The 18,532-nt window shown below is 50.5% G+C and overlaps 1 protein-coding gene across 2 annotated transcripts in view; it reads left to right on the top strand.

The window, feature by feature from the left end:
* Window positions 1–18,532, top strand: part of FRAS1 (Fraser extracellular matrix complex subunit 1) — a 1,553,355-nt gene that overhangs the window by 1,419,075 nt on the left and 115,748 nt on the right. The gene's annotated exons all lie outside the window — the stretch shown is intronic.

The following is an 18,532-nucleotide window of genomic DNA, read 5'->3' on the forward strand; positions in this document are numbered from 1 at the left end:
TTCTAGACTTTCCAAACACTTCTTCAATAGCTGATTAAATATTGAGGGGCTTTCTGTATACCTCTGTGGGATTCGGCACCACGCCAAAATACGCTCACCGAAACGAAATGCAAAAATTTGCTGACTGTCATGGTGCAAGGGGATGGAAAAGAAAGCATGGCATAGATCAATCACTGTATACCATTCTGCGTCATGGGGAATCTGATATAAAATCACAGATGGATTCGGTACAATGGAACAGCATGATACAACAATTTTGTTTATCTTTCTCAGATCTTGTACAAATACTGAACTTCCCACTAGGCTTTTTCAGCCCCATTATTGGTGAATTACATGGACTACTCATTATTTCTCTCAAAATACCCTGTTTTATCATTTTTCAATCACAGGAGTAACTCCTTCGATTATTTCAGGTGTCAATTTATATTGAGGGACATTTGGATAACTTACTCCTTCTTTTACAGTTATTTTTACTGGATCTACATTTCTCATTAATCCTACGTCTTCTCCGGTGAAATCCCAAACTTCTACTTTAACAGATTGTTTTAATTCTTTAGGTAATTCGTCAGGGTTAAATACAGCATAGGTTCCAGTAACCTCCTTCTCCCTGTTTGCCATTGTCATTTTATACAGCACATCATCATCTGGTGTTTCAAATGCTATTCCATCTGGGGTACAAAATATAGTGCAGTTCATCTTGCACAACAAATCTCTACCTAACAAGTTCACAGGACTAGTGTCGCACACGACAAAGAGGTGCATTTCAGAAAATTTCCCTATGCTAACTTTCACTGGTTCTGTAAGGTAAGCTTTAATCTGCCTGTTGGATACACCAACTACTTGGATTGTTTTATCCGAGAGAGGAAGATTCTTGACATCAGCTGATCTAACAGTTGATCGAGTAGCACCAGTATCAACTAGGAAAGTAATATTTTCATTATTAACTTTTCCATCTACAAATGGGCCTGTTTGGTCTACTTCTAGAGTTGCGCCAAGTGCGCACTCTTCTTCCTCCCTTCGGCACCGTCAATAACCCTCCTCTGAATCGCTTTCATCGCGTTGCAGCCAATACTGCGAAGCAGCGCTAGCCCGCGGTGGTTTATTTACCTGTTCTTCGTTGTAGAATCCCGTTTCCTTACTATACTTCTGGGAATTTTTGCTCTGTGGAAAGGGTGGTTTTGGCACCTGATTCTGTTGTGTTACAACCTGCTGCTGTCGCTGCGGTTGACCACTCAGATCATTCTGCACCTGTGGATTCAATGATGCATTTTCATCGTTAGTACTCGGAAGAAATTTACACTCGGATTTCCAATGCCCTATCCTACCGCAATTATGACACAGAAATTTCTTCTTAGCTTCCTCGATATTTCCTTTACCTTTCCCAGGATTAATTTTTGTCTTGACCCTGCTTGTTCTGATAATTGAGCTTCCTGTCTCTCCGCTACCTTTACTTGTGCCCACATAGCCTTTTCTTTCAATTTTGCATGTCTCAGTACTTCGTCTATTTTCTTATTTTGCCAGTCTACGCTATGCTGTTTTATCATCTCACTAATTTCTGGATGAAGACCATATACAAACCTGCATACAAAATGACTTAAATCCATTTCACTTAGATTTTCGTCTCCACTAAATTGTTTAAAGGCCAAAATTAACCTCTCATAATATGCGTGTACTGACTCTTTGCTTTCCTGATGTGTTCTGTCAATTTTTACCCAGTCTGTCTCTTTAGGAGCTACTTTGTTTTTCAGAAATGCCTTAACCTGTTCGTATTTCTTCATTACCTCAGGGTCTGGAGCCCCTGTCTTTGGATCCCTTGGGTATTCTTGCGTCGGCCAATCTATCATGATTTTGCACTCTGTCCATAGATCTGCTGGTACTATTATATCAAACAAGCTATTTAGATCAATCCACAATACTTTGGACAATTTTACAAATCTGTCCACCTGTCTATACCACTCGACGCATTTTTCACGTAGTCGAGGAAAGTCATTTGTAAATGACAAAATATCTTGCCTAGTCCATGGGACATGTACATATCCTCCTCCTGGAATTTCTCTCATAAGGCATTCTGTCACAACCTTCTCTTTTTCTCTAACAGGGAAAGCTGAAACTTTTTATCTGAAACATCATCTCGTTTTCAATACCATCTACTTTTCCATTTGTCCACATCTCCCTATTTTCTCAACAAAATAATTATTTCCTTTATCTGACTCATTCGTCCTGTGGTATTCATGTTTTCAATGTCTTTTTCAGTGAAATCTACCCGATATGGTTTCTGTAGTGCTTTTACCTTTTCAATATCAATACCCATTTCATTTGCCACTTCTTCGAATCTTTCATGGAGACTTTTTGCTCTCCACGTTATGCTTTTATACAGAAATAACAACTCCTCATCTTGGTAGGTTTTTAACTTCTCTGTCGGGATAGTTCCTACTATTAACTCTTCCAGTACCATTCGTAGTTTAGCCACATCTATTGACTGAGATTCTTTGTCTTTCTTCTGCAAGCTTCTCAACCATTCACTTAATTCCTCTGTAGATGGTCCTACTGACTTCTCTACATTTCCTTGTCCAAAATCCTTTTGTGTTTCTGATACTGACTCCACTGTTAACATACGCCTTTCTGCACAGTTCTGGCCTACAAACAGGTTATTTGAAACATTTGGTTCAATCATACTTATTGTCTGTCTCCATGGATTATCATTTTGACTCATTTTTGGTTGTTCAACCTGTTTATTACTTTTATAAGGGACCGTCAAGCAATGTTCGCTATCTTTCTGTTTATCAAAAATAGGCATTACCGGACCTATCTTTACTGGAACTGTTACAGCTTCCAGATTTTTGGTCAATTCTCTTAGTTTCTCTGGTAATTCTAGGGTCGTCTTCGCTAGTTCTGTTGAATTTTCATCGTTTATTTTACCTCCGGACTTCTTCTCTACCTCTCGAATGGAATTGTTTTTTCCCAAATCTTGGAACTCTGGTTCCGATTTTATGATTCGTACTGTTTCATTCATTGCGGCACTTGGGGTTAATATTTCTGGTTCTGGCCGATATGGGGGTGGATTTTTATAGAACATGTCATCAAGAACATCATCCTCTGATTCATTCACTCCATACCCTCTCGATTCCACATTATGTCTCTTTTCTACGCACTTTCTTCCTTAATTCTCTCCTGCAGCTCTTACGGGAAACAAACCCTCAGTCATACTCGCATTCCGCCACCTTCTCATTCGATCATCATGAGTCTCATGCCCGTATGACCTACCAAACATGTACCTATACCTTCCGCCATTTCTCTGACTTTCTCGGTCATACATCTCATCGTCCCATTCTGTCAATGCTTCAAATTGTGTCGGTCTAGGTCTTGGTTCTAAATTCATAATTTTCCCTCTTAAATTTCTCAAAACTGCCAAATTAAATGAATCATGTTCTGGAAAGCCAACACTCCGTCCTTTTCAGTATACTTGACCCAATTGTCTAACCAAATACAGGTGTGATATCCATATTTCGCAACCATAAATGATGCGGGGGTTTTCGGTGGAGGAAGTAACTGTCCTTCCCTAGTTACAATCGGTTTGTCCTTCTTAAACCACTTTTTAATTCTACCAAACCAGGACTTTTTCTCCTTTTCTGGTGGATCGTAATACATTTTCCTGTCTTCCGTGTATTGCTAGTCTCTCCTTACAACTGTACCGCTATTCTGTCCAATGGGAGCTCTAACGCACCAATCCGGAGCGTTTACGTCACCTTTGCAATTCTCCAATGCCAGCGCGACTCACACTAACGCACCAATACGAAGCGTCTACGTCACCCTGTGCTTCTACACTCCTAGCGCGGCGCACACCAACGCACCAATCCGGAGCATTCTACGTTTCTGACCGACTGGCCAATCCCAGCGCGATCGTTCTGACGTCAACAGCCGCTGCCGCAGCTCCTGCTCCTGTCTACCCCTCCTTTACAAAATCCACTCGGTAAGTTTTGTTTTGAATTTACAATTCTGTTAGTAACAACATAAAAACACCACCATTGTCCGCTTCGCTAACCAAGGAATAGTAATAGACCTTTCTCACGAGAATTCCGTTTTTCCCGAGAGCCACGCTTACCTCTGCCCTACTACGAAATCGTTACTTCCATTGATAAAGTAGCACATCCCTCTACCTTACCCTTCTAACAAGCATTAGCTAACCGTTTTTCCAGAATTAAGACACATAGTTGGAGACCCAATGCTCCTAAGAAATAAAACTAGAGTTTCACAATTAACCCGAATGCCTTCACATTCACGCACTTTCATACGACAAAATGTAGTACATTCACAAAGAATCCTGTCTTTCCCAAGAACAGCGAACAGTCTGTCCTACTACAGAATTATGGCATACGTTAAAGTAGCACTTCCCTCTACTTTATCCTTTTAGCAAGCTCAGAGAACACCTGTTACCTTTCCAGTGATAAGCGTTATCGGAATGCCATTTGGACTCCTGGTACCCAAGACCAAAATTTCACAGGTGACCTTCGCTATCATACACACTTTTCTCACACAGAAAATGTCTCTAATGGCAACACACGACGATGTCACCGAATCGAACACAGACAATGCGTCGTGCAACTTCAATCCTTACACGTTTCTCCCTGTGTACCTACAGGGCAACAACAATTCTGTCTTTCCTGAGAACAGCGCTTACCTCTACTCTACTACGGAACCGTTACAAACTTCCGACTTCCTACATCCCAGAAGCCGTGCAAACAACATAGAACTCGACGTGACTCAACATAGAGTGTTAATACATAAACCAATATCAATCAATAACCACTAATCAATAAGCAATTTACAAGCTATAATCACCAAACCAAAACAATAACAACCATCATCTTGCTACCAGAAAAACTGCTGCAGGGTGGAAAGTCAAATTCCCCCTTTGTCACAGACCAAATATCACAATAACACATTCACTTAAATACATTCATTGGTGGGGCCCATAACACCAACACTCACACTTCATTGATCTGTTTCCCTAGAGGGATAAGTTTCCAAACGCTGACATGAAAGGAATATCTTTTTACCTAAAACCCTAATGCGCATTGAATACTTATATTAACTTTTAACCTCGTGATATTACCCTCATTTGGTGATGAATCAGTTAGTTGTTTTTATAATTTAGTGATTCAATTCATTTGTCTATACTCTTCTCTTATTCTAGTTTCTTCAAATAATCGACACAACACGTTTGTCAAATAATCAAAACATCGTTTATCTAATTAAATTGCAAATTGTTCGAAAATTATCGTCCAAACCGCATAACATCATATTTACCTAATCTGGCTATTAGTCGTCCTCTAAGTCAGTCAAGTCGTGGAAAATCTTTCAATTCATCAAAGTCAGGCCGCAATTCAGTCTCTCATTCAGGATAACAGCTGTCCAGCAGTGTCACCGTCCTCTCCGTCAGCATAACGTCAGGAAATGAAAGTTCGCTCAAAGAAGGACTTCTTAGTAAGCAAGTCATCAAGCCCCAAACTCACTATTCTACCGTCTTTTTATAATGATTTTAATGTCAAAATGTATCAAGATTCAGTTTTAGACAGTCCTCATTGGTGGATTTGGGGTCACTCGGTAAAGTTCTCACATAGTCTTCAAGATTAAGTCATCGCAGTTGCTGATTCCAGTTTTGAAGACAGTCCATTGTTGAGGTCCTGGCGAAGCTCCCAGGGTGTCCTTGGTGGGTACATCTTCTCCTGGGGTCAGGACGAGGCCATTGTTGCTGGCGGTGACGCATGCGCACTTCATCCAAAACCTCGTGAGACAGCAGCAGTCACGTCGTACGTCTCAGTCAGCCATCTTTAAGAAGGCCCAAATGGTCATCTTAAGCAAAATAAACACAAAAACGTAATTAAAACATTGAAATGGCTAATAAAATGTTAAACCCTCACTAATTCCCCTATGTGTAAGTAATTATCTAGCATAATAGCAACATTCAAAGCGTTTATATTTACCCAGTGATGTAATCTGGTGCAACTTACAATTACATCACAAAAGCAACATATCTCATGCAATATTCTATTTTTCTACCATTCGTATGCGTACATATATTAGTATAATTTAGTTTAGCCATGCAAAATGCAAATCCCACGTGTAATATTTTTGTTAATATAATTGGTGAGTTTTCACTTCAAACTAATTAATAATATTACTATTGGTTGATTATTCAGATTAATATAAACATGCAGAATGGGGGGGGTATACAAAATGTATCTGAAAAAAACACGTTAGTTAGATTCCTCACCTTAGAATATCCCCAGGCGTCAGACTGGATCCGGAAGATTTTTCGTCAGCAATACCCCTTGCGCGTCGCTAGGCGTCGTCTGCGGCTCCGCGTCCGTCATCGGCGTCGTGCGCCGGAATTACGTCGTCGGAGTACTTAGACGCCGCCCTCACGCGCTGACGTCAGTGCTTCTTTTTTCCGCGCCAGTAAGCGCCGATCCGGGAGAGCTACCCCTTAGTCAATTTCTGACTAACTTTTTTGACTCTTTTTGGTCATTTCTCGACTCTGGTGCCGGTAGGATGCCTGGTTTCAAGGCCTGCGACGACTGTCACCGACTGATGTCGGTGACCGATCATCACCGCCGGTGCCTGTACTGCTTGGGCCTCGACCACGACGCGGCGTCGTGCTCCGATTGTATGGCCCTGACCTCGAAAACTAGGCGGGAGCGGTCCCGCAAGCTTCTCGAGCTTCGCCACTCGGCTCCGCGCCGCTCTCGATCCCAGTCCAGGAGGAGGTCCAAGGATCGGTCGCGGAGCCACACTCGACATCGTCACTCGTCTGGCTCGAAGTCTTCGGGTAAGTCGAGGCACTCCAAGAAGTCCAAGAGGCGATGCCGCTCTTCGGACAACCCTCGCCGGTCGCGCGACTCGGCCGAGGGTCCGGGTGGTTCCACCCCGCGGCTCCGCAGGAGCCGCGCAAGTCCCCATACCCGACGGTCCCTGGGACTGACGCGACGCCGGCAGAGGTCAGTGCCTTCCTCTCGGCCATGAGGAACCTGGCCCCGCCGTCGACGCCCGCTGGCGCGCCTTCGGGCCCCGCGGACTCGACTGGGCAACCTCGCGTGCCAGCGGCTCCGGCCCCGGCGCCGTTGGAGGCGCAGACGCCGCAGGTCCCCGAGGGGCCTGAGCCTGGGCCCCCGTCGACGCCGGTCGACCTCGTTACGCCTCCTCCGCCGGTGCCGACCCCGATACCACCCCCGACGCCGGCTCCGGTCGACGTCGATCCCCGGTTCAGCCCCTGTCCGGTCCCGACGCCGATGCGGCGCCGCCCGACGCCGCATCCGACACCGCTAGAGACACATATTGTCTATCGACCGGCTCCGATCATTCCTCCTGTTTACCAGGAATCGGATGACGGGGGCGATGACCGTATGGCCCTTCAGAGCCAACTTGCACAGGACTGGGCAGATGAACTGGGGGAGGCCAGTGGGTTGGATACCTCACCGCACACTGGATTTATCTCTCCTCCGACTGTGGCTTCGGAGGAGGGTGCAGCTTTTTCTGTGGTGCTGCGCAAGGCGGCCGAAGCCCTTGGGCTTGAGCTGCCTGCCGTGGCTTCTGAGGACTGACATCCTCACTGAGGTGCTTCAGTCTGCCGCATGCTCCACTGAGCCTCTGCTGCCATTCAATAAGGCCCTCACTGACGTTATGCAGGGCACCTGGTCCAAGCCCTCCACAGTCCCTCCTGTGGATAGGAACGTTGCCAGGCGCCACCGCCCTGCTCCGGGCGACCCCAGTTTTCTGTCCCAACATCCCACCCCCGAGAGTCTGGTTATCCAGGCCTCTACCTCCCAATCCTCCTTCCCGTCCGCTCCTCCAGACCGGGATTCCAAGAGACTGGAACAGTTTGGTAAGAAGCTGTTCTCCTCGCTCAGTTTGGGCCTGCGGTCTTTGAAAACCGCCTGTCTCTTGGACCGTTATTCCCACTCTCTGTGGGATGCGGTGGAGGACGTGCTGCACTGTGCCCGGAGGAGGCCCGGGCGCGGCTTTCCTCGGCCCTGGCCGATGGGAGAGATGCAGCGCGCCATGCAATCCGATGTGGACTCGACACTACGGACTCGCTGGGTAGGGCGATTTCTACCACGGTGGCGCTTCGACGTCACGCCTGGCTGCGGTCCACGTCTTTTTCAGGGGATGTCCAGAGCACCCTCATGGACATGCCTTTTGATAGCGCTCGCCTTTTTGGTGAGAAAGCGGACAGTGCGCTGGCTCGCTTCAAGGGCTCCCGGGCTACGGCCACGTCCTTGGACCTCTCGGCCCGCAGCCACAAACTTCCGCTTTTCGCTCCTTTCGTGGCCAAGGAAGGGGCACCTCCTCACGTCCGCCTAGCCACCGGCCGCAGAACCAGCCTGCACGCGGTCGCGGACGTGGTTTCCGCCGAGGCGGTACTGGAGGACGACGCGGTCAGTCCACATCCACCCCGGCAGCATCCGCCTCAAAGCCTTCCTAGTCCGAGCTTTCAGGCTCATTCCACGCCAGTGGGCAGCAGAGTTCGCCATCACCTGCTCCACTGGCGTTCCATCACGTCGGACAGGTGGGTGCTGCAAATCGTCCGAAGCTGCTACTCCCTCCCCTTCGAGACGACCCCTCCAGCCATGCCACCGCAGCACCACCGTATCTCGGGGGATCATTTGAATCTTCTCCACGAGGAAGTTACGGCCCTCTTGGCCAAGGGGGCCGTCGAGCGCCTTCCGAGCCCAGAAGTAGGTCGTGGTTCTTATTCCCACTTCTTTCTGGTTCCCAAGAAGGGCAAAGGGGGCCTACGCCCTATCTTGGACCTCCGGAACGTCAATGCCTTCCTCCGGAAGGAACGGTTCAAAATGTTAACTTTGGCTCAGGTTCTAGCTGCCCTCGACCCTGGAGACTGGATGGTAGCGTTGGACTTGCAGGACGCATATTTCCACATCCCCGTCCTGCTGGCCCACCGGCGTTACCTGCGGTTCACGGTGGGTCAGGAGCACTTTCAGTTCACCGTGCTCCCTTCGGCCTTACCAGTGCCCCTCGGGTGTTCACGAAAGTGATGGCGGTGGTCGCAGCTCATCTGCGCAGATCAGGGGTTCCAGTCTTCCCCTATCTCGACGACTGGTTGTTGAAGGCGGGCTCGCCCCAGGCAGTCGTCTCCCACCTCCAGACTACGGCGGATCTCCTGTATTTGCTGGGGTTTTCCATCAACGTGCCGAAGTCACACCTGAGCCCCTCTCAGAAGCTCCTCTTCATCGGAGCGGTTCTCGATTCGGCGCAGTTCCGGGTCCATCCACCGGAGCAGCGGGTCCTGGATATACAGGCCCTGATTCCCATCTTTCGGCCTCTATCCTGGGTTTCGGTCAGGCTAGTGTTGCGGCTTCTGGGGCTGATGGCCTCCTGCATCCTACTAGTGCATCACGCCAGGCGGCGCATGCCGGCTCTGCAGTGGGACCTGAAGTTTCAGTGGGCCCAGCATCACGGCAACCTGTCCGACCATGTCTTGATCTCGGAGGGCACTGCACAGCAGTTGCAGTGGTGGCTCACGGACCGCGATTGGGTCACGGGCAAGAGCCTCTCCCTACCCCTACCGGAGCATGTCGTAGTGACGGATGCGTCCCTCCTGGGATGGGGTGGCCATATGGGAGAGGCGGAGATCAGAGGCCTCTGGTCTCCGGCGGAGTCTCGCCTCCACATTAACTTGTTGGAGCTGAGAGCGATCCGACTTGCACTGAAAGCCTTCCTTCCCTCTGTCCGGGGATGCGTCGTGCAGGTGTTCAAGGACAACACCACCGCCATGTGGTATTGCAACAAACAGGGCGGGGTGGGGTCGTGGACCCTTTGTCAGGAGGCTCTGCGCCTCTGGACATGGCTGGAACACCAGGGCATCACCCTGGTGGTTCAACATCTGGCGGGCTCTCTGAACGCCAGAGCAGACGAACTCAGCCGCCGGTGCATGATGGATCACGAATGGCGTCTGAACTCCGAGGTGGCGCAAGGTCTCTTTCAGCAGTGGGGAGAGCCTTGGTTAGATCTATTCGCCACAGACGAGAACGCGCAATGTCAGCAGTTCTGCGCGTTGGAATTTCCAAGGCGGCACTCGCTCGGCGACGCTTTTCGTCGCGAGTGGAGTTGCGGTCTGTTGTACGCCTTTCCGCCTATACCACTTCTGCCCAGAGTGCTGAAGAAGATCGGGCGCGACCGGGCCCAAGTCATCTTGGTGGCTCCGGATTGGGCACGAAGGTACTGGTATCCCGAGCTACTCAGTATGTTGACCGATCCTCAGATACGTCTGCCCCTTCGGGAGGATCTTCTGTCGCAGCAGCAGGGGACGGTCCTCCACCCGAACCTGTCCAGCCCCCACCTCCATGCGTGGAGATTGAGCGGCAGCAGTTGATGCCATTTGACTTGCCTCCTGAAGTCTGTGATATCATTCTGGCAGCCAGGCGTCCCTCCACAAAGACGGTATACGCCTGCCGGTGGAACAAATTTGTGGCATGGTGCACAGCAAAGGCTGTGGATCCCCTTTCCACCCCTCTTTCTGAGGTTCTCCTCTTTCTTTTTTCTTTGGCCCGGCAGGGCTCTGCCCTGGGCACCTTGAAAGGTTATCTTGCTGCCCTCTCTGCCTTCTTACGGCTTCCTGATCAGCCCTCTCTTTTCAAGTCCCCTGTAGTGTCACGCTTTCTTAAAGGCATTACTCACACGTTCCCTCCTGTCCCTTTCGTAATGCTTCAGTGGGACTTGAATCTTGTCTTAACATTCCTGATGTGCGCTCCCTTTGAGCCTCTTCACAATTGTCCTCTTCGTCTTCTAACTCTTAAGACTGCTTTCCTGGTAGCCATCACCTCGGCTAGATGGGTGAGTGAGCTCCAGGCTCTATCGTCCAAGCCTCCTTTTCTATCTGTTCATCCGGACAAGGTTGTCCTTCGGCCTCGTCCTTCCTTTCTACCGAAAGTGGTGACCCCCTTTCATCTTGGGCAATCTGTCACCTTGCCCACCTTCTTTCCGCCTCCGCATCCTTCCAAAGAGGAAGAGCGGCTCCACCGTCTGGACCCAAAACGTGCGCTCTCCTTTTATTTGGACCGCACAAAACAGTTCCGAGTGGACGACCAGCTTTTCGTTGGCTACGTGGGTGCAAAGAAGGGAAAACCTGTGCACAAACGGACCATCTCCCGGTGGGTCGTTTTGTGTATAAAAATCTGTTATTCCTTGGCAAAAAAGGACCCGCCTGTTGGGCTGCGCGCCCATTCTACTCGGGCCACAGCGGCTACTACTGCTTTGGGACGGGGAGTCCCTTTGCAGGACATCTGTCAGGCGGCAACGTGGGCTTCGCTGCACACGTTTGCCAGGCATTATTGCCTAGACAGCCAAGTCCGGAGGGATGGCTTCTTTGGCCGTTCTGTCCTCCAGGACTTTCTGGTGTGATCTTGGTTCGCAGACCCACCACCGGGGTTGGTATTGCTTGGGTATCTATTCTAAGGTGAAGAATCTAACTAACGTGTTTCTTTCATATGAACAAGTTACTTACCTTCGGTAACAATGTATCTGTAAGAAACATTAGTTAGTTAGATTCCTCACCGACCCTCCCATCCTCCCCGTTCTGCGAACTGACATCTAGGGTTAAGGCTATCCCTTTCAGGGCCCTAGAATTTTTTGGCACCAGTGTCGGTCTCTTGCATGGCTCTGCGTTCCTGGCGCGGAAGTGTGGTGCTGTAAATTTCGGAACCATGTTGGAAGCATGGTCCTACCATGCCGATTTTGGTATCAGCGGACCGCAAATGACTAATGCGGTACTTATGAGTGTTTTTGTCACGTTTCCCCGATGAACTCACCGTGTATGCAATACTACATATTAAACCCTCGGGTTCCATTTTAAAACGGTAACCATTTTGTGGTTGCCCTCACATAGGCTGCGCATTAAGGCCATGCCTAGGCCTAAAGGACACGCAATCTTTCCATGACTTCTTTGTGACCTGTGCAAACTGACTCCGCTGCCCGAGGTCAGTCCTGCCTGGCCGGTTCCTTTTACTGCGGCCAAATGGGATTAGCATCAGGGCCCGACACATCATAAAGTCGTGCATCCCACGAACCCTGACTAATCTCTTTCACATCTGACTCGGTCTCCTACTTTATGGCTTGTTTTACGAGTAGGAGGTGCCCGTGTTTATTGGGGTCTGCTGATATCTGATGAGGGTTCTGAGCTTCGCTGGGTAAATAATTATGGACTGACCAAGCTGAAATGTGGGATTGTCATCATGACTTTGCTCTTTCTTTGAAGCGAAAATATGTGAATGACCACTTGTAAAATAGGGGCGGTGTTGCCCAGAGCGTAATATTCTGTATATAAGAAAAGACTGTTTTTTGGTTCAGGGGCAGTCTCCTGAGAACATACACCGTGCTGTACTTCTCGGATACCTGTGATTGTGCTGCAGCCAATAAATACAATCTTTGACTTCACCTAGAAGACTCTGTGTTTCTGTAGTCTGAAACAGGAAGAACTCGAAGTCTTCGGGTGTGTCCCCTGGCACCGCTGGGTTGGTTCTGAAAACCCAGTACTTCAGAAGGCTATGTACAAGAACTGACGTCAGCGCGCGAGGGCGGCGTCTAAGTACTCCGACGTCATTCCGGTGCACGACGCCGACAACGGACGCGGAGCCGCAGACGACGCCTAGCGACGCGCAAGGGGTATTGCTGACGAAAAATCTTCCGGATCCAGTCTGACGCCTGGGGATATTCTAAGGTGAGGAATCTAACTAACTAATGTTTCTTACAGATACATCGTTACCGAAGGTAAGTAACTTGTTCTGTACTACCCTCTCCAGCATTACCCGTGGTTCACTTTTGGCCAAGAACACTTTCACTTCTCTGAGCTCTATATTGGCCTTACCAGCACCCCTCAGGAGTGCACAAAGGTGATGGTGCTGGTTGCAGCCCATTTTCGGATGTCAGCGGTCCCAATTCTTCCCCTACCTTGACGATTGGTTGTTGAAGGTGGGCTCGTTCCAGGCAGTCATCTCTCACCTCCAGACTACGGTGGACCTCCGCCCTTCTCTAGGGTTCACTATCAGCTTGCCAAAGTCACAACTTTGTCCATATATCGAAGGGAACTGCAAAAGATCTGCAGTGGTGTCTGACTAACCCAAATTGGGTCAGCGGCAGACCTCTCTCCCTCCCCCACCCAGAGCTGACTGTGGTGACAAGATACGTCTCTCCTGGGTTGGAATGGGCATCTGGGAGAGGTGGAGATCAGAAGACTTTTGTCTCTGGCGAAGTCTCAGCTCCGCATCAAACTGTTGGAGTGAAGTGTGGTTCGCCTGGCATTTAAAGCCTTTCTTCCTTCAATCAAGGGAAGGTTAGTTCAGGTGTTCACAGGCAACACCACTGCCATGTGGTATTGCAACAAGCAGGGTGGGGTCGGGGTGTGGACCTTGTATCAAGAGTCCCTGCATCTCTGGACTTGGCTTAAGTGCCAGAACATTCTCCTGGTCATAACAAAGCAGACAAACTCAGCTGTCGATGCTTTGTGGATTACAAATGACATCTCTACCCAGATGTGATGCAAGGTATCTTCCACGACTGGCAAGAACCTTGATTAGATTTATTTGCCATCGCTTAGAACATGCAGTGTCAACACTACTGCGTGCTGCAGTTTCAAGTGGATGTCAGGCCTCCTGTACACCTTTCTGCCGATACCACTCCTGCCCAGAGTTCTCAGGAAGATCAGGAACGACTGGGCCAAATTCATTGTTGTGGCTCTGAATTGGTTACGGAGGGTATGGTGTCCCAAAACTCCTGAGCATTAGTCTCTGCTCGGGCTGCCTTTTCTGGAGGATCTCCTGTCACAGCAGCAGGGCAGAGTCCTGCACCCGAACCTGCACACGCTCAACCTTCATGTATGGATATTGAGTGACGACAACTGATTGTCTTTGATCTCACTTCTAAAGTATGTGATGTCATTCTGGCAGTCAGGCATCCCTCAACCACAACAGTAAATGCCTGCTGATTGGACAAACTTGTGTCTTGGTGTGCTACCAAAAATGTTGATCCTCTTTCTGCAAATTTGTCCAACATGTTATTATTTCTTCTATGGTTATAGTGGCACGTCTTTACTTTGGGCACAGTTTAATGGTATCTTTCAGCCATACCAGCTCTTCTTGCAGTTGCCGGACCAACCTTCCCTGGTTAAGTTGCCATATTTAAAACTAGTTGTCTAAAAGAAATCCAACACATGCCCTTCAAAACTCATCATTATACTTCAATAGGAATTGAACCTCGTCTTGACGTTCTTTATGTGCTCACCCTTCAAGCATGTGCACAGCTGCCCTCTGTCTCTTCTGACCATTTAAACTGCCTTGCTGGTGGCCATTACATTGGCCTAGCAGGTTAGCGAACTGCAGGCACTCTGTGTGCCGCCGCCATAATCTTTTTCCAAACAAACTGCTTCTGAGAAAACATGCCTATTTCTTGCCCAAAATGGTCACACCCTTCCATTTCAGCAACACCATCACACTGCCGTCCTTCTTTGCTTCGCCTCACCCTTCCAAAAAGGTGAAGAGACTCCATCGCATGGACCTAAAAAGAGAGTTGTTCTACATTGATTGTACTAAGGAACAATGATGATCAACTCTTCATTGGGTTCATCAGAGCAAAGAAAGGGAAGGCTGTGTAGAAACAGGCCATCTTCAGATGGATTAAGTTCTGCTATGCACTGGCCCAAAAGCAACCCCCTGTTTGGGGACTCATTCCACCAGGGCTGTGGTCACTGCATTATCTCAAGGAGTTCCTGTCTGGAACATCTGTCAGGCTGTGAAATAGGCCCATCTGCACACTTTTACCAAGCATTACTGTCTGGACAGTCAGGTCCGTCATGACTGATATTTTGCCCATTTGATCCTCTAGGACTTCCTGGTCTGAATGTTTTGGCAGACCGACTTCGGGGGAGGCATAGCTTGGGAATCTTTTCTAAGGTTAGGAATCTGCGGCTGAAAGTTTCTTTCAGATAAACCAGTTACTTACCTTTGGTAAAGCTTTATCTGGTAGAGAGTCTAGCTAGCTGCAGATTCATTTCCGATCCTCCCCACTTGTGTAAATTGATTTTTCCACCTAGGGAATGGTCCCTGTAGTTCCTTGGTGTCTGCACAACGGTCCATCAGTGTTAGACCTGCCACCTTGGTGTGAGTCTCCCTTCCACTTTTTGTCGCTGTGCCTCATGTTTTTTGCTGGTGTTAGCTGCTCAGAGCACTGTGCCACTGCCAACCAGTGCCACAGTGCAAGTGCTCCCTATATAAAATGTATATGTTGGTTGGATTCCATGATTGGCTTATTTGGTTTACTGTCAGACCCCAGTAAAGTGCACCAGGCGTGCCCAGGGTTTGTAAATACAAATGCTGCTGGTGGGCTTGCAGCACTGGTTGTGCCACCCACAGAAGCGGCCTGGTAAAATGGGTCTTAAGGTCTGCCACTGCATCACCTGCGTGCAGTCTGGTACTGTCATGCTGACTGGGCAAGTGCACCCACTTGCCAGTCCCTAAACCTTCCCCTAACTTCATATTAGTCACCCCTATGGTAGGCCCAAGGGCAGGGTGCATTGTAAACATAAGGTAGGACAAGCCCTGATGTGTGTGGCATGTCCTAATAGTGAATTACAGCCATTTTCGTTTTTCACTATTGTAAGGCTACCTGTTCTCATAGGCAGAATGGGCTGTTGGAATTGTTACATCCTATGATCCTAACAGACCCAGGGAACATGGTAGACAATCGTGTTTAGTATGCCTGAACTCAGAATAATAAAATACATCTGTTAGCAAGGTTTATATTAATATTCTCTGTTTGCAAACGCCCCTTTTAGAAAGATGGCCTTTGCTTGCCTAACCATTTCAGCCCGCCTCTGCGCTGATGTGTATCTGCTGTCTGGTTTGTGTGAGTGACAGGGCTGGGGAATTCTAAGAGACAGTCTGGGCAGCCAGGTGGTGAATAGGAAGATTACACCAGGATGGGTGGGAGGAGTGCACCTGGACTTTGAATAGGGCTGTGCTCTGCCACCACAATGCTGGCTCCACCCCCTGTGGAGCGTCTGATGTCTCTGCCCTGCACACTGAAAGAAGAAGCCTGCATCATGTCAACAAAGTGCTCAGAAACCGGACCGAAGTAGGCAAGGGCCCCCCTGGCCTGCAAGAACAAAAGAAATGTAGTATAGTATAGGAGCCCTGCTCCTAAGAAATCAGATCCTGCTACAAGACGAACCTCTGCCTGAGGGGAAGGAACCGGGAAAGCTGTAGGAGGATTACTGTCCCTGACCTGGGGGATTGGCCTGCAGTGGTTGCCTTGCTGCCGAAGGAGAGGAGAAAGATTGCTGATAAACTTTGCTTCAACTTGTGCTGTTTAAGATCTCCAAGGGCTTGTGCTTGAGCTTGCCCCCTGAACGAAGTCCCTGGACCAGTGGACTTCACCCCCTTGAGAGCCGCCGTTCTCACCGTGAAGCTGACGCCAAGAGAAGTGTGCGCCTCCCAAATGGGCGCGTACACTGGCAAGCCTGTGCCCCGCTGTCCGGCCCAAACAACGCGACCAAGGCCCCTTACAAGCTGTAGCTCGCAACGTGAAGGAAGGACTTCATGACTCCCTTTGTTGCCCCCTCTCCGCATCGTACTGCTCAGCGTGCCCCCCTACCCCTGTTGTGGGCAGGTTGCGGCGCGTAGAGTGGTTGGTACATGGCTCCCCACCGGAGCGTACTGCCTGCTTCGCACCGCGCTGAGAGAAAAGGCGCCGCTTTCAAGATCTGAAAGAAACACGTTAGTTAGATTCCTCACCTTAGAATATCCCCAGGCGTCAGACTGGATCCGGAAGATTTTTCGTCAGCAATACCCCTTGCGCGTCGCTAGGCGTCGTCTGCGGCTCCGCGTCCGTCGTCGGCGTCGTGCGCCGGAATGACGTCGTCGGAGTACTTGGACGCCGCCCTCGCGCGCTGACGTCAGTTCTTCTTTTTTCCGCGCCAGTAAGCGCAGATCCGGGAGAGCTACCCCTTTTTAGTCTTTTTTGACTAAATCTTTTTTGATCACTTTTGATCCTTGTCTGTCGACATCTGGTGCCGGTAGGATGCCTGGGTTCAAGGCTTGCGAGGATTGCCATCGACTGATGTCGGTGGCCGATCACCACCGCCGGTGCCTCTACTGTTTAGGCCCCGACCACGACGCGGAGTCGTGCTCCGATTGCCAGGCCCTGACTTCGAAGGCTCGGCGGGAGCGGTCCCGCAAGCTTCTCGAGCTTCGCCACTCGGCTCCGCGTCGTGCGCGATCCCGGTCCAGGAGGAGGTCCAAGGATCGCTCGCGGAGCCCTAGCCGACGCCACCATCGATCGTCGGGCTCCAAGTCGTCGGGTAAGTCCAAACGCTCTAAGAAGTCCAAGAGGCGACATCGCTCTTCGGACTCCCCTCGCCGGTCGCGCGACTCGGCCGAGGGTCCGGGTGGTTCCACCCCCGCGGCTCCGTCGGAGCCACGGGCGCCGCGCAAGTCTCCATACCCTCCGGTCCCTGGGACTGACGCGACGCCGGCGGAGGTCAGTGCCTTCCTCTCGGCCATGAGGAGCCTGGCCCCGCCGTCGACGCCCGCTGGCGCGCCTTCGGGCCCCGCGGACTCGACTGGGCGACCTTGCCTGCCGGCGGCTCCGGCCCCGGCGCCATCGACGACTCCAGTCCCGACGCCGCAGGTCCCCGCGGGGCCCATGCCTGGGCCCCCGTCGACGCCGGTTGACCTAATCACTCCTCCACCGGCGCCGACGACTGAACCACCGACGCCGTCACCGGCGCCGGCGGCGCCGACGCCTACACCTCCGGCGCCGCCGACGCCTCCGGCGCCGACTCCGGACGGCGTCACACCCCAGTTTAGCCCTATTCCGGACCCGGCGCCGCAACGGCGTCGACCGACGCCGCGTCCGGCGCCGCTTGAGACCTATCATCTCTACAGTCCGGCTCCGATCATTTCTCCTGTTTATCAGGAATCGGAAGACGGGGGCGACTGGGAGGGGTTCGAGGACCCTATGGCTGTTCAGTCGCAGCTTTCACAGGACTGGGCAGATGAACTGGGGGAGGCCAGTGGGCTGGACACCTCGCCGGACACTGGATTCACTTCTCCTCCGACTGTGGCTTCGGAGGAGGGTGCAGCATTTTCTGTGGTGCTGCGCAAGGCGGCCGCAGCCCTTGGGCTCGAGCTGCCTGCCGTGGCTGTGAGGACTAACATCCTCACTGAGGTGCTTCAAACCGCAGCAAGCTCCACTGAGCCTCTGCTGCCGTTCAATGAGGCCCTCACTGACGTTCTGCAGGGCACCTGGTCCAAGCCCTCCACGATTCCTCCTGTGGATAGGAACGTTGCCAGGCGCCACCGCCCTGCTCCGGGCGACCCCAGTTTCCTGTCCTAACACCCCACCCCCGAGAGTCTGGTTATCCAGGCCTCTACCTCCCAATCCTCCTTCCCGACCGCTCCGCCGGACCGGGATTCCAAGAGACTCGAGCAGTTTGGCAAGAAACTGTTCTCGTCCCTTAGTTTGG

This window comes from Triturus cristatus, chromosome 2_2 (genome assembly GCF_964204655.1).
Source record: "Triturus cristatus chromosome 2_2, aTriCri1.1, whole genome shotgun sequence".
In the NCBI taxonomy this organism is placed as follows: domain Eukaryota; kingdom Metazoa; phylum Chordata; class Amphibia; order Caudata; family Salamandridae; genus Triturus; species Triturus cristatus.